Source organism: Cryptomeria japonica, chromosome 10 (genome assembly GCF_030272615.1).
Source record: "Cryptomeria japonica chromosome 10, Sugi_1.0, whole genome shotgun sequence".
NCBI classification, from domain to species: Eukaryota; Viridiplantae; Streptophyta; class Pinopsida; order Cupressales; family Cupressaceae; genus Cryptomeria; species Cryptomeria japonica.
The window spans coordinates 482527618-482544768 of record NC_081414.1 but is presented as its reverse complement, the minus strand read 5'-3'; positions in this window follow the sequence as shown (position 1 = coordinate 482544768).

Genomic DNA, 17151 nt, shown 5'->3' with positions numbered 1-17151 from the left:
TTAAAGAGTTGGAACCCAGGAGAATAGCTGAAGATGCAATAAAAGATAAGGATCTTGAGATCTTAAAGCTGAACCGGGAGATTAGTACCTTGCATGCACAACTTCATGAGGAAAAATAAGGAAAAGAGGAAATACAAGTTGATCTAGACATGGCTATGTCTCTTAGAGAAAGTCGTACAAATAAGAATGAGAAACTTACTAAGGAGTTGGCTGATGCTAATGAGATACTAGCTAAATTCAACAAGATCACTGCTATGCTTATTGAGAAGATTCAGTCACAAAGGAAGAATGGAGATACACATGGCTTGGGATTCACAACCTTTGAACAAGGAGAGCCATCTAGTGCCAAGGACACCATGCATGAAGGCAAATCTGCACCAAAGACCAAAAAGAAGAACACCAATAAGAGAACCTACAAACCAGTATGTTTTAACTGTCATAAGGTAGGTCATACTGCTAATGTTTGTAGAAGTAGATCTAGTACTTTTGATAGATATAGATCTAATGCATTTAAAGGATATAAGCCTAAAGCTTTTAATGGATATTGCTTCAATTACAACAAGTATGGGCATAGAGCTGTTGAGTGCAGGTCAAGAATGAACAATCATAGATCTTACATGGGTCAGAGGTCTAATGGTGAATGTCAGAAATATTACAATAACCAGAGAAACCCTACTTGGCAGAGATCTTACAATGACCGAAGGAACCCTACTTGGCAGAGACCTTATGTGAATCAGTCTATTCCATATGAAATGGAGAATAGATGGAATGTGACATGTTCAATCCATCACAACTTTGGTCATGTTGCTATGAATTGCCGAAGAAGAACTGGTAGAGGCAATGTTGGACCCTAGAGTGCATCTGGAATGACATGTTTCCATTGTCACAAACTGGGACACCTTGCAAAGTTTTGTAGAGCTAGAATGAACAAACCGACTAATCAGTCTGTTGATCAGAAAGGAAAGAAGAAAGTTGATGTGGAAGAAACCATAAATGAGATGAACAAGATTTGGAAGAAGAAAAGTGAGGAGATACCATCTGAAGAGTCCCATTCTTCACCTAATGTGGAGAATCCTTCACTAGTAAACTAAGATATGATGAATCTTAGGGGGAATATATTGTCAGATCCATTACCAAACCTCTTGAATGGTGTGTAGTAAGTCAAATATGCATATTTTGATGAGATATGATATTATTAAGTGTTCTTGAATAGATTACATCTTAAACCAGTAAATTTAATGTGATATGTGTGTCGGTATCAAGTTTTAGATTTGAACAATGATTAGGGTATGTTCAACTGGTATGGTAAAAGACAAATAAAAGGTGTTTGTAGTCTCATGTTTCACTTACAAAAAAATAATAGAAGAACTTTTGATTGCTACTTTAGTGAGATTGATAGTTGACTGTGAATATTGTGGAAGAGCATTCAGACCATAAACCTTAGTTACGATGAATCTGATGATACCAGCAAGTCTGATGTAGTACAAGAATAAATGCTAGTGATTATTGAACTAAAGATTGTAGGAAGATGTTGATCAGAACAATATGGAGGATACTTCTCAACCAGTAGATGATGAAGATGAAGATGAAGATGAAGAAGAAGAACAAAAAGAAACTTCTATACCAAAACTGGTTATACCTAGATATGTGAAGTTGAATCACTCTGTAGATTAGATAATTGGAGACAAGAATGTTGGAGTACAAACTAGAAGAAAAATCAGAGAAAGTGCATGTCTGATTTCCACAGTTGAACCAAAGACAGTGAGAGAAGCTCTTAAGGATGATGATTGGATAAAGGCAATGAATGAAGAGCTTGATCAGATTGAGAAAACAACACTTGGTCATTTGTTCCTAGACCTGATGATAAAAATGTGATTGGTACAAAGTGGGTATTTAGAAACAAGCTGAATGAAGATGGAGAATTTGTTAGAAACAAGGCAAGACTAGTTTGCAAAGGGTATGCACAAGAAGAAGGTGAAGATTAAGGAGAGACCTTTGCACTGGTTTCTAGGCTTGAAGGTGTTAGAATGCTACTTGCATTTGCAGCTTTTAAAGGTTTTAAAGTTTACCAAATGGATGTAAAGTCAACATTTCTGAATGGTATTCTTGAAGAAGAGGTGTATATTGAACAACCAGATCGGTTTGCATTGTCAGAAGATAAGGATATGGTCTGCAAACTACATAAAGCATTATATGGATTAAAGAAAGCACCAAGGGCATGATTTAAGAGACTTCATGCACATCTGATAAAGATAGGATTTTAGAGAACCATTGAGGACAACAATATTTATTTGAAGACTGAAGGATACAAGATGTTGATTGCAAAAGTATTTGTTGATGACATCATATTTAGAGGAAATGATGATATGAGTGAATTTTCCAGATGAGATGAAGGAAGAGTTTGAGATGTCTCTGATAGGTGAGATAAAAAAATTCATTGGTTTATAGGTACAACAAAGGAAAGGTGGTATCTTTATCAAGCAGTCTAAGTATGTGAAGGATGTGTTAAAGAAGATGATTCACCCTCAGTGGATAAGAAGGAATATAGATCTATGATTGGGAAACTTCATTATGTTGTTCATAGTATATCGGATATTTCCCATGCAGTTGGTTTAGTAGCAAGATTTTAGAAGAGCCCTAAGGAGACACATATGATAGCAGTAAAGAGAATATTCATATATCTTAGAGGGACAGTTGACTATGGATTATGGTATCCATACAAAGGAATTTTTTCTTTGCAGGTATTCACTAATGCTAATTGGGCATGAAACGTGGATGACCAGAAGAGCACAACTGGTGGTGCATTCTTTCTAGGTGGTAGACTGGTATCTTGGACCCGTAAGAAACAAACTTGTATTTCTCAGTCTATAGTAGAAGAAGAGTATGTGGTTGCATCCATGAACTATACACAAGCTATATGGATGAGACATGTCTTGGAAGGATTCAAGAAGGATATGTCAGAACCGATGATCATACATTGTAATAACACTAGTGCTATAAACATTTCTAAGAGCCTGATATTGCATGCTAAGACAAAACATATTGAATTGAAATATCGTTTTCTAAGAGAAAGAGTACATGAGAAGAAAATGAGATTGGAGCATCTGTCAAGTAAGGAGCAGTTGGCTGATATATTCACTAAGCCATTTCCTAAGGCTACCTTTGAATATCTCAGAGGTAAGTTACGATTTGAACCCCTACCTAAGGTCAATTAAGCATATGTGGAAGCATCAATCCAGTGGACTCATTGAATATCTTTCACTATGGATTGATGAGAAATGGGCTACTCCTCAAGGGGAGCAACAAAGATGAAGACAAAAGATGCCTTTGCACCTTTGGCATTGCTATCAAAGGGGGAGAAGAAATGTAATAGTCATGGGGAGAAGAACAATGATAGGAAGATGTAATGCAAAGGAGGAGAAGATCAAGTGAAGCACAGATTAGTACATTATGGCATGATGAGTTCCTGATATTTGTCATCAATTAATTATTTTGGTGTTGTATTCTTTTAGTGTTGCCATCAATGCCAAAGGGGGAGAATGTTGGCATATTAGCATAACTGATGGAGATGATGATGTACCAGTAAATGACTATTGGTGATGATATAATTGTGATATGATGATCAATTATTTGTGTTGTAATTGATGACAACCATGTTTGTTTATGTTTGGTATATCATCTAAGTTATCTAATATATCTTAGCCTAACCGGTAATGGAATGTTTGCTAAGTTGCAGTCAACCGATAAGCAGGAACAGTGAAGGAGATGATTGTGGTAGAGATCCACGTTGATTTAAGCATTGTGGTTTGGAATGTATGCTTATGACATTGTAATGATTCTATGAATAGAACCGCATCATGTTTGAAGAACTGGAATTCATGTTTGTAATTGACTATTGTTTATTCAATGCAGGGTTTGAGAACAGGTAACAAGATCTTCGACCAGTGATGTTTTATGGTTTGGCGGTAAATCTTATCATGTTCATTACTTAGTGATGACATGTTATAAATTGTTTGTGATGATAAGATTGCATTTAATCACGTACAAGGAGCGAATTTATTGGGAAACAATGAAGTGCTTAGCAGAATGTGTTAAGGGTTTGACAGCTTATCAAATCGATGTGTGATGATGTGTTGTGATCATTCAATGGCTGTAATTGTCTTGAAATTTGTTGTAATGATCTGTATGATGAATTGTAATGATCTTATATGATTTATGATGTAAATTCAATGTATTTTGAATTTGGTTAGGGTTTTGTAACCGACTTAGTTGAAAAGTGTATTTAGGTCGAGTTTGGGAAGAGATTGTGTGTCGGTGATTAGAGAAGGAGAGTGTGCCGAACTAGATTGAGATTTCTGCATGTGTGAAGTAGATTGGAGCTGAAATGGATCTGTACTAGCAAGTAGAGAGTGCCTCGATGATATCATTTACCTATTGTTTCCTAACAGTTACAACAATATTAAAATCCCTTAAAGGTCCTAACAAGCCTGATCTTGTAAATCCCTTCACCGGGTGGCTCATTAATTTGGGTTTAAAATCCTTTAGCAAGGTTACTCCTAACAGAGCTGAGGTTAAAATACCTTCACCGGGTGACTCCTAATAGGGTCTACTCTTAACCGAGCATTATTGTAAAGCTCCTAACCAAGCTAGGTCTTTAACAAGGCGCATTCCAAAAGAGTGTAAATATTTTGTGGGTACTGATTCCCACTGTGGTTTTTCCCATTTGGGTTTCCACGTGAAAATCTTTGTGTTCATGTTGTGGATGGATTGTTGATTTATTCATTCGATGTCTTTACTATATTTGCTTAATGATGAGCACTTAAGTAGCTACCCATATTAGTTTGGTAAATCTATTTTGAATATTGTTTGATTAGTTACCGGTACTGGTCATGAACTATTTTAGTGAAGTGTTTTCATATTACTGAAAAATTGCAGTTTATTGTTATTACTGATTCACCCCCCCTCTTAGTAACAACCGGATCATCACATTAACACATTCTACCAAGGTTAAACCAACTGGAGGTGTGAAATGAACAACTGGTCTATTCACAAGACAAGACCACAACCAAAATACAACAAGTACGGAAAAAATCAAAACTCAACCAAGTCAACTTGCACAATAGACTTGGATTTAACAACATGCCACATAACATGAGAATGACTCTTTCAAATCAACACCAGAATCCATCAATCAAAGTAAATACTCAAAAGGGTACACTTGCACTCTAAACACATCCATGTTAAGGAATCATAACGATCACTCAAAATATAATTAAAAGCTAATGTTATCTAGGTGTAACTCTTTCAATAGACAACTCTTTCATGATAAAAAAATCACAATAGGGAATAACACATAAAAAAAAAGTCTAAGTATGCGTACACCCAAATAGACTTGCACCATACCTAATTTAAAAATCATACACCCTATAAATGCAACTCGTAGACTAAACAAGCCATCATTTAAAACAAAAATAAATATTTTCCAACTAAAGCCTTCTTGGCTATAAACAATTTTCATTTGCCTTCAAATTTCTAACTAATAAAAATAACAATTAAATACATTTAAAAAACTAAAAATTTTATTTAAATCAAAATAAACCTTTTCAATTAAAAATCATATCGACTAGTCCAAGGGGTTGAGCTTAACTGGTTAAAACATTGGGTTCTCACTGTGGAGACCCAAGTTCAATTCCCAATAGGGACATCTAAAGTGGAATTCTAAGTTGTGACTCTTGGCCTTCCAAAGGATGGAGAAGGTCTTGGATCAATCTAATCAAACATAATAATAATAATAATAATAATAATAATAATTCAAAAAAAAATATTGCGGCTACGGCCTATTACCTATCAAAAAAAAAAAATCATATCTAAACTTAATTGATGACTATTCATATATCCTTTATATTCACAAATCAATTACGATTGTATCGAATCAATCTTAACATTTAATTTATATTACTAATTCCAAATACATATTACACACACACACACACACACACACACACACACATATACACATATATGAATATATGAATATGTATATACAAAATTATACACACAAACACACACGGATATATATATATATATATATCACATTTAATAACTATCGAAATCCACACGGCTGAAATAATTTTTAATCAGTGAATTAAAAAAAAAACGGAGTGCTTTGCACATTCTCTCCACAACATGCAGGAAGAGCCTCCACGACAGTGGAGAACTCCCCCCCATTGTGTGGGGTGAGGAGCCTCCACCTACCGTGGAGAGTCTCCCCCCCATGGCTATGGTGAGGGGACACCACAACAGTGGTGACCTCTCCCCACCATGGTGGGTTGAGAGGCACCACGGTTGTGGTGCCCTCTCCCCACATCGTGGGGTTTGGGCTCCATGCCCCCCGCCACCCCCCATGAAAAAATTATTTTTTTATATATATATTTTTAATTCTCTCCTTTGTGAAATTTCAGCATGGGTATTTTTATAAATAATTTTTTTTTTTGAAAACTCTTTTATTTTCTCTATGATTACAAATAGATTTTTTTTTTAAATCAAACAAAGAGCTGTATTAAAACAACAAAATCATTCAATTGAATTGTCTTACTGGGGTTAATAAAATTTAAAATCTTACTTTCTATCTAGCCTTCAAACCATAATCTTTTTTTTTTAAAATAAACTCACACACAAGCTGGATAATCAACAAACCCCCATTTCTTCTTCTATCAAAATTGGGAAAAACTAAAACCCCATTTCCAAATTCCCTAAACACAACACAAAAGAAGACAAGAAAGAACATCATATAACATGAAAACTAGATTTCCCATCTCTTCTTTCTTCCCAAACAGAGAGGATAAACAAACACAAATAAATAAGTAGAGGTTTTAAAACTCCAACCTTCCATAGCCTTCCTAGAAAGAAATTGAGAAGAGCTCCCCATCCTCCCAAATTGCCAGAGCCTTCACCCAAAACACCAATCACCAGTAGAGAGGAAAAATTTCTCAGAATCAAAAACCAATCCCTCTTTTGAAAAATTTCCAAATTATAAAGCCATTTCACCCAAAAATCTATTTTTGGGCACAAATTCACCTTTTACAAAAATTAAAAATCTAATTTAATTTTTAAAACATTTACAATTTTCATTTAAAACATTAGCATGACAAACTTAAAAATTCTATTATTCTTTTAAAAACACCAAAAGCCAATAAATAATTTAATAACTAATAAGTAAAAATTAACTTTAAAATTAAAAAAAATAATAATATAATTTCCACTAATAATTCAACAATCACTTTAACTAATCAATTAAGAATAATCGATTATCTAATTAACCACAAAAATTATCTAAACTTACTTTATTTTTAATTTAAATTTAACAAACACGAAAGACATTAATTATTAATAAACATACGATATTAATAATTAATCACTCATTAACTAACACAAGAAGAGAATAATTAAATACACAAAACGCATAACATGCAACACTCAACTCAAACAAGATAAGAACATGACCCACATACTAACGTCGAAAAAGTGGCCTACTTGGTGATCCGAAAGGGTTGACAAAGGACTGACGACACTCACAATCGATCAAGGCTAGGGGTGACATTAGGGCCTTACAACCATCTCCTCTACTTCCATTGGGTTAATTAGGTACGCTCAGTCCTCTAGAGCCAGGTGGAGTCAGTACCTTGTACCTAAAAAACGTGCATCATCGAACCACACATACATACATATATATATATATATATATATATATATACAAATACGGTAAACACACCAATGAAGGAGAATTGTGACTTTCCGTGTCTCACCGAAATGAGTGACGAGAAATCATCTCCTCGCACCCCATACACTTTCCACACAAACATGACGGCATATACACAGAGCAACTCACACATAAAGTAAATGTGTTAGTCCATCGTTATTAACACATGAATAAAATTAACGTTTCATCATTTATAAAATACAATGCATAAGCAGAGTTAAAAACTACTTATTTAATGAAATAACGCCTAATCAATATCTACTCCTCAATGAGCAATAATGCATAATCATACTCACCAATCACACTCCAAAGCATCATACCGAAATAAAACATCACAATCATAATAAATCAACCATCCGCATAAGCCATTGAAAAGTCAACCTTGGTCAACAAGGTTAAAAATGGTTGGATTAGGGTAGGGGTACTACATTCTCCCCCCCTAGGGTTCGACTTACTCCTAGAAGTTGCAAGGCTAGGATGGAACAACAAGGACACTTAGGTCATCACACTCACATAACATAACCCAAAATCTTAATTTAAGGAGAATGCAATCCACAAAATCATTATACTAATGTATAGAAATCAACATCTCAAATCAACTATATTAACATAAACTTTTTTTAAAAATCAAATAAATTAACATTGAACAATCTTTCTTTTACGTTCCTCAATTACGGAAATCAATGTGTTAAAATAGTTACAACAAGATGCGTCATCTTTTATTACCTATATTAAACATACTAACACCCTTATTCAACTTCTAGGAACCACTATTCCAACATACATTCATACAAGAAAAGATCTTCTACAGAAATCCTTATCCAAAAGTATACATATCATATTGTACAATTCATCATAAATTAGTCTATCCAAACATGAAAACATTTATTTAACATCAACAAGCATCATAAAGATGATATTTACATGTCTACTACAACATCCTAATATACACACTTTCATGTATTACCAAGTTAACCACAACATACTTTCAAATTAAACTCTAAAATTCAATCATAACTAATATTGCATACTACCTCTAAGGCACATAATGCATACACATTAAATGAATAAAGGTTCATGGTCCAAAATCACATCAATAAAAACACCAAAACATCACTCCTAAGGCAAGATACAACATCATATGAAAGAAGAAAAGAATATATTTACCTACATCCAACCAACTAATGTCTACTTAATTTAATTAGAACTCGTGTAGGCTTTTCAAACACTCAACGAAACAATAAGTCTACACATCTGATGCAAGAGCATCCTCGGTTCATGGCAATCTTGTATCAACCAAAAATGTTTCCTTTCTATTTTGCTTTTTGTTTGCAGTTTCAGCATTTCTTTCTATGTGTCCCAGATTTGGTTCACCGGATTCTGTGGAGTTGGGTTTTTACTTACAGACTTGATCATCTTCCTTATTCCCAAACCATGGAGCATTTAGATAATTTTCCAGCAAGTTATCACTACCGGTTTTCGAGACAATTTCCTATTACCGGTTGCCTGGACCTATTTGCATTGGTGATCTATTGGATCCCCTTCCATAGCTTGTGGAGACTTGAGCATTGATTCTGATGTTCCTTGGCCTGTGGCTGACCTTTTCCCATGATCTGCTCTTCATCCTTTGGATTTTCCGGAGGAATTTCTTTGGTGGAGGCCGACCTTGTTGGTTTTGCACGTTAGGTCTTGCTCTTCGGGTTTTGATCCCTTTTTGGGTTGACCAGATCCTCTTTGATCATATAAATCATTTTAATAGAGCATTAGATGGTAATCAGGAAGTTAGATTGGGCATAAAAGATAGATCTTAAGATTTGAGGTCCCAATTGTGACCTATTCTATATTGTGAGCATTTTTTAGTAGGCTTGTGAGTCAGTTTTTGTAACCTGGTTGTAATCAGTTTTCATGTTATAATATAATTTGTTATGTATTGCCTCCATCATGTCCTTGTGTTTCCATTGTGTTTACTCTTGCTGATCGGTTTGGATTGATCTCTTTGAGGTCCCTCCTAACCGGTGACTTCTTTGAGTGGTATCAGAGAGATTTTTCATTCTGGAGATTGCGTTGTCCTGAGAATTTTGTTGTAGGGTGGCAGACTGTGGAGTTGACCTGTAGCTGCAAAGGACTGGCATAAAATATGGCACAAAGAGGAACTGGGAATGGTGGAGTGTGTGGGAATGCAGACCATGTTGTGAGGAATAGCAGCCCAGTTGGAAGCCGTGGAGACAGCCCAGAGAAGAGGGTGACAAATTGAAGATGTAAGTGAAGATGAAGGAGAAGAAGCCCTGACTGAACAAGTAAACTCATTGACGGTTGATCCGGATGAGGAAAGGATTTTGAGAGTTTTGAGTAGGGCGAATACTAAACCTCATTTTACCCCACTAGAATATGATGGAAAGTTGGATTCAGATGAATTGATGGATTGGATCTCAGAGATGGAGAAATATTTTGATTTTGAAAATAATGCAGAAGAAAGGGATGTGAAATATGCCTGTACTCAATTGAAAGGTCATGCATCTCTTTGGTGGGAGAATTTGTAGGTTAATAGACATAGAAGAGGTAAAGAGAAGATCAAGACATGAGATCGGATGGTTGCTAAGTTGAAATAAAAATTTATGCTAGCTGATTATCAAGTGAATCTATTCTGGAAGTTACAAAATTTGAGACAGAAGGAATCTAGTGTGAAGGAATACACTGAAGCATTTTACAAGTTGAATATTAGATCAGGACATGTTGATGATGAAGTTGAACAAGTTGCAAGATATTTGAATGGATTATGGGTCTCTATACAAGATGAACTCAGTTTGATCAAATTACAGAGTGTTGAAGAGGCTTACCAATATGCCTTGAAGGAAGAAGAAAAGATAAACAAAAGACATGAGCAGAGGCAAAGAGGCAGAGGTGGAAGGTTTTTCGAAGGAAGATATCAAGGAGGAAGAGGATATACCAGAGGTAGAGGAACCTATATAGATCAGAACAAGGAAAAAGAAGTGAACAAATAAGGTAATTCATATCGGAAAGATGATAGAAATTTCTACTGGAAGAGAGAACCGGATGGGTGCTAGAATGAGAATTTTGGAAGACAAGACATAAGAGTTTTTAGAGGAACTTTCTATAAGTGTGGAGGAGAAGGACATCATGCTTTCGAGTGTAAGAAGATAGAGAATACCGGAAGAGAAGCAATGGTGGAAGAAAACCCCACCGGATCAGATAATAAACCGGAAGATGGAGAACTGTTGATGATGAGGAGAGATTTGTGTCATACCGGGAGAGATGAAGAGCCCTTGTAGAGGAAGACTTTGTTCAAGACTAGATGTAAGGTATCCGCTAAGTGTTGTAAAGTTGTTATTGATAGTGGTAGTTCATATAATCTTGTTTTAGAAGAGATAGTGAATAAGTTGAATTTGGAAAGATTGAAACACCCTAAGCCTTATCAGATAGCATGGATTCAGGATGAACATAATTTGTTAGTAAGTGAGCAATGTTTAGTGAAATTAAAAATTGGGAATTATCATGATGAAGTATTGTGTGATATTATACCTATGGATATTTGTCATCTCTTGTTGGGTAGACCTTGGTAGTTTGATAGACAGGCAATACATGATGGGAGGAAGAATACATACACTATTGTGGCCAATGGGATGAAGAAAACCTTGTTTCCCTTGGAGGAACCTTTGAAGAGTGAAGTTTGTAGGAATGCTAGAATATGTTTGGTGGATGGAAGGAAATTCCTGGATGGATTGAGACACGAGAATGTGTATTTTGCCTTAATTCCTAGGAAGACTGAGAATCCAGAGCATGAAGAGGAACAACCGGAAGAGAAAAAATATTTACTAACAGAATATGAAGACATCATTTCAGATAATGTGCCTAATGGATTACCACCTGTGGGAAGTATCAATCATTGCATGGACCTAGTTCTTGGAGCTAGTTTGCCTAACAAAGCTTCACACCGGATGACACTAGCAAAGAATGAAGAAATGAATAGACAAGTAGAGGAGCTATTGAAGAAAGTTTTGATCAGAGAAAGTCTAAGCCCTTGTGCAGTACCAGCAGTATTAGCACCTAAGAATAATGGACAGTGGAGAATGTGCACCAATTCCAGAGCAATAAACAAGATCACAGTGAAATACCAGTTTCCTTTGCCTAGGATGGATGACATAATGGATTGTTTGAGTGAAGCCAAATACTTTAGAAAAATAGACTTGAAGAGTGGATATCATCATATTAGGATCAGAGAAGGAGATGAATGGAAGATAGCATTCAAGACAAATGAAGGACTATATGAATGGTTGGTGATGCCTTTTGGGTTAACTAATACACCAAGTTATTTCATGAGGCTGATGAATGAGGTATTGAAGAAATTATTGGGTAAGTTTGTTATTGTATATTTGGATGACATTTTGATTTTTAGTAAGACAAAAGAGGAGCATTTGTTGCATTTGACACAAGTTTTGCAGAGGTTGAGAGAAAAAAAGTTGTTGATAAATATTAAGAAGTGTACTTACATGAAAGATGAGTTAGCCTATTGGGGATTTGTGATATCTGAGGATGGTTGGAAGATGGAACCTAAGAAAGTAAAAGAAATTGTTGAGTGGCTCGGAAAGCATTGGAGAGGTAAGATCATTTCATGGATTGGCTAGTTTCTACCGGAAGTTCATCAAAAATTTCAGTTAAGTTTGTAACCCTATGACTGAGACCATGGCAAGAGATTGGAAGGAATTCAAGTGGACCACCAACGAAAACAAAAGCTTTGAGCTGTTGACACAAAAAGTGATTGAGCAACCTGTGTTAGCTTTACCAAATTTTAATAAAGTATTTCAAATGGATTGTGATGCAAGTGGAACAATAATGGGAGCAGTCTTGAGTCAGGAAGGGAGAGAAGTAGCTTATTTTAGTGAGAAATTAAATGATGCCCAGAGGAGATATGCAGTGTATGATTAGGATTTTTATGCCATAGTTCAAGCCTTGAAGAAGTGGAGACATTATGTGTTGCCTAAGGAGTTTGTGTTGTATACAGATCATCAAGCTTTGCAGTTTTTGAACAGTCAGAGTAAGTTGAATCAGAGACATATGAGATGGGTATAATTTGTGCAGAGTTACACCTTTATGTTGAAGCATAGAAGTGGGAAATCTAACAAAGTTGTTCATGCACTGAGTAGGAGAAGGAATTTGCTGATAGAGATGAGAGTGACAATATTAGGATTTGAGGAATTGAAGACCTTGTATGATGATGACCTGGATTTTACAGAACCTTGGAGAGCATGTGATGTAGAGGATTTGGGGGGTCAAGATGATTTATGACAATATGCTTGTTAAATGCTTCAATCTTCTTGATTCTACCAAGTGTTCCAAAGGCACCTTAATGGTTCTAAAGGGAAAATTTCAAACTAACACTTATCAAAGACTCCCAAGGATTCCAAACACCTACACCAACCTATTATGGTGAGAATCAACTGATTCCAAAGTCTTAGCCATCCATTAGGCACTCAAACCCTCCTAGGCCTCTACTAGACCCACTAGCCCCAATTAGGCCTCCCGAGACTATTTTAATTAGTTTTCTCCAAAATTCTCCAAATCACCCTCCAAACAAATTACCTTTTCATACACCCATTTCAGTGTATTACAACATATCAGAGGCTCAGGTATTGTTGTTTTGGACCCAACCTGCTGTCTTGAGACTATGGACTGATTTTAGGTACAAATTACCCCACTTTTACAAAGGAAGTATAAAAAATACATATCCCCCAACCTCACAACTCTCAAAAGTAGTGTAATATGACAAATCAAAGGAAAATCAGGCTCATTTGGTTCTATGAACTTGTTTGATATGAAATCACCAAAACCCTCACTAACTTGCTCCAAAACCAAGGGCTTACTGGTTAATAACTCTCCCAACACTTTTGAAACTTGTTAAAGGTTCCTATACCTTCTCCTAGGTCATATGAGATACCTTCAATCATTAAAATACCCCCTTATTAAGGTAGAACTCCTTATTCTATATGCTTGGCATGAAAGTTAATCACTCTTCTTCATACAACTCATGGTGATCACTTGAAAACCCACTCTTCCTGCAAGTTAATTTGATTAGGATCATATAGTACATATTATATAGATTCCATTCTATGAGAATCAGGGTCTTACATTCATAGAATGGCCCTAGAATGCATTTTTGGCCTTCAATCCAAAGACAAAACTCAGAGACGAAAAGTACACCAACAATAAAAAGCAAAGTTTGATCAAATATCCTACCAAAGCATTCAAACAACCACTATAATAGATCAATAAACACCTATTGCTACCACCATATGAATCAAACACTTCCAATCAATGAAACATCTACAAAATCAAAGGAAATGCAAGAAAATAATTGTTTTTATTCACTTTGCTATTCTATCTGTACAATAGTCATACTGTTCATCAACCCCAATACAAAAATGACTTCAAAGGCTTTATAGCCACTTGTCCTAACCACCCCAACCGGTCTCCATTTAGTTTTGAATGATTAAAATGATAAACAACTCCTAAATCACCTTCCCCGCCTAAAGACCTTTTGGACCATTGTGATTCAAAATTTGAATTTTCAACCTTTGATTTTATTGGTTCCTACTAACCTAAAACTCTCCCAACCATTACATTTGATCTAGTTAGGATAAATATATCATTATTGACTCTCTATACCTATCAGAACTCATTGGGGTACTATTGACCCATTTTACAAAGATTTGGTCCTAGGATCCTTATCAAGACCCTTAGGACATTTAACCATTACATCATTCATATTGCCTCCAAATGCCAGGATTGGCTTCAACACATGCCAATTGACTTGTTCTGCTTCATAACTCCTTCCTTGCATCTCCAATGTCTTCATGGTCCTGATTGCTTGCTTGGGTGCCCCTACACCAACATGTAGAGAACTAGTTATGGTAGATAGAAGCAAGTGGTAGGATTACTTCATTCAGGATGGGATTTTATTCAGAGGAGTTCCGTTGTGCATACCGAAGAGTTCTATGAGGGAGAATCTAGTAAAGGAGAAACATAGTGGAGGATTAGCCAAACATTTTGGTATTGACAAAACAATAGTATTGGTGAGTGAGAATTACTTTTGGCCCCAGATTCATAAGGATGTTAGGAAATATGTGCAAAGTTGTAGAGTTTGTCAAGTTGCAAAGGGTAGTAATCAGAATGTGGGATTGTATAAACCTTTGACAATATCGGTAAGACCTTGGGAGGATATAAGCATGGATTTCATACTTGGATTTTCAAAAACACTGAGAGGGAATAATTCTATATTTGTGGTAGTGGATATATTCTCAAAGATGGCTCATTTCATACCTTGTAAGAATACATTAGATGCATTACATGTAGCAGACCTATTTTTCAAGGAAGTAGTGAGATTGCATGGATTGCCTAAGAGCATAGTTTCAGACAGAGACACTAAGTTTGTTGGCTATTTTTAGAGAACACTTTGGAAGAAGATGAAAATAGATTTGAAGTTCATTTCCACTTTTCACCCACAGAATGATGGATGGACAAAAGTAGTTAACCGGAGCTTGGGAAATTTCTTGAGTAATTTAGTTGGAGATAAAATCGGAAGTTGGGATTTAATTCTTGCACAAGAAGACTTTGCCTACAATATTCAGTAACCAGGAGTACTGAAAGAACACCTTTTAAGATTGTTACTGGAGTATATCCTAGAGTTATATCAGAATTAAGAGAAATTAGCAGTGAAGACCAGAGAAGTTTAGAAGTAGAAGAATTTGCAGATCACATGAAGAACTTACATATTCAAGTTAAGAAACATTTGGAGGACATGAATAGAAAGTATAAGGAGAAGGCAAATGAGAAGATGAGACATAAGGAATTTGAAGTTGGCAATGAAGTGATGGTGTATCAGAGAAAAGAAAGATTTCCAGTTGGAACTTATAACAAATTGCAGATGAGAAAGTTTGGACCTTGCAGGATTTTGAGGAAGTTCAGTTCTGGGAATGCATATAAAGTGGAGTTGTCAAACAGTCTGAGTATTTCACCTATGTTTAACATTGTAAATCTTCATCAGTATCATCAACCAGGATTCGGTGATGACAATATTGCAGACATGGAGAAACAGTTGCCCCAGAAGGAACCAGATCAGATTGGAGACATTTTGGACAATAGGATTGGGTGTAGTACTCAGATTAGTAAGTATAAGGAGTATCTTGTGAAGTGGAAGGACATACCAGTTGAAGATTCATCTTATATTTCTCAAGAAGAGGTAGACCACCTTGGTTTTCCTCAGACCCCAACAAAGTGAGAGGCTCACTTTTTCAACAACCCCAGATGTCTGATGCAGGAGCATCCCCAGTTCATAGAAATCTTGCATCAACCAAAAATATTTCCTTTTTGTTTTGCTTTTTGTTTGCAGTTTCAACATTTCTTTCTGTGTGTCCTGGATTTGGCTCACCGAATCCTGTGGAGTTAGATTTTTACTTGAAGACTTGATCATCTTCCTTATTCCCAAACCGTGGAGCATTTGGATCATTTTAAGGCAAGTTATCGCTACTGGTTTCTGAGACAGTTTCCTCTTATCGATTGAGAGTTTCCTGTTACCGGTTGCCTGAAACTATTAGCATCAGTGATCTATCGGATCCCCTTTCATAGCTTGCGGAGCCTTGAGAATTTATTTTGATGTTCCTTGGCATGTGGCTGGCCTTTTCCCATGATCTACTCTTCATCCTTTGGATTTTCTGAAAGATTTTCTTTGGTGGAGGCCGACCTTGTTGGTTTTGCATGTTAGGACTTGTTCTTTAGGTTTTGATCCCTTTTTGGGCTGACCGGATCCTCTTGGATCATATAAATCATTGTAATAGAGCATTAGGTAATCAGGAAGTTAGACTAAGCATAGAAGATAGACCTTAAGATTTGAAGTCCTGGTTGTGACCTGTTTTGTATATTGAGCATGTTATAGCAAGCCCGTGAGTCAGTTTTTGTAACCCAAATGTTACCAGTTGGTTGTAATAAATTTTCATGTTATAATACAATCTATTATGTATTGCCTCCATCATATCATTGTGTTTCTCTTGTGTTTACTCTTGCTGACCGGTCTGGATTGATATCTTTGAGGTCCCTCCTAACCGTTGACTGCTTCAACAGATCATTAATATTTATCTAAAATTTATCACACAATCTACTAGTTCCAATTCACACTTCTTCCTATCACATCTAATAATTCAAACGATTACAAACTAATTCCATCAAGAAAATACACTTATTTCCTTAACTAATCTCATTATTTAATTAGTTACCTCATTATGCCTAGAATAACTCTCGGCGGTGTTCTCCCTTAACACACTATTAGAGGTTCAAGTGAACATGATATATAACACACTTAACACATAGACAGGGCCAGCTAA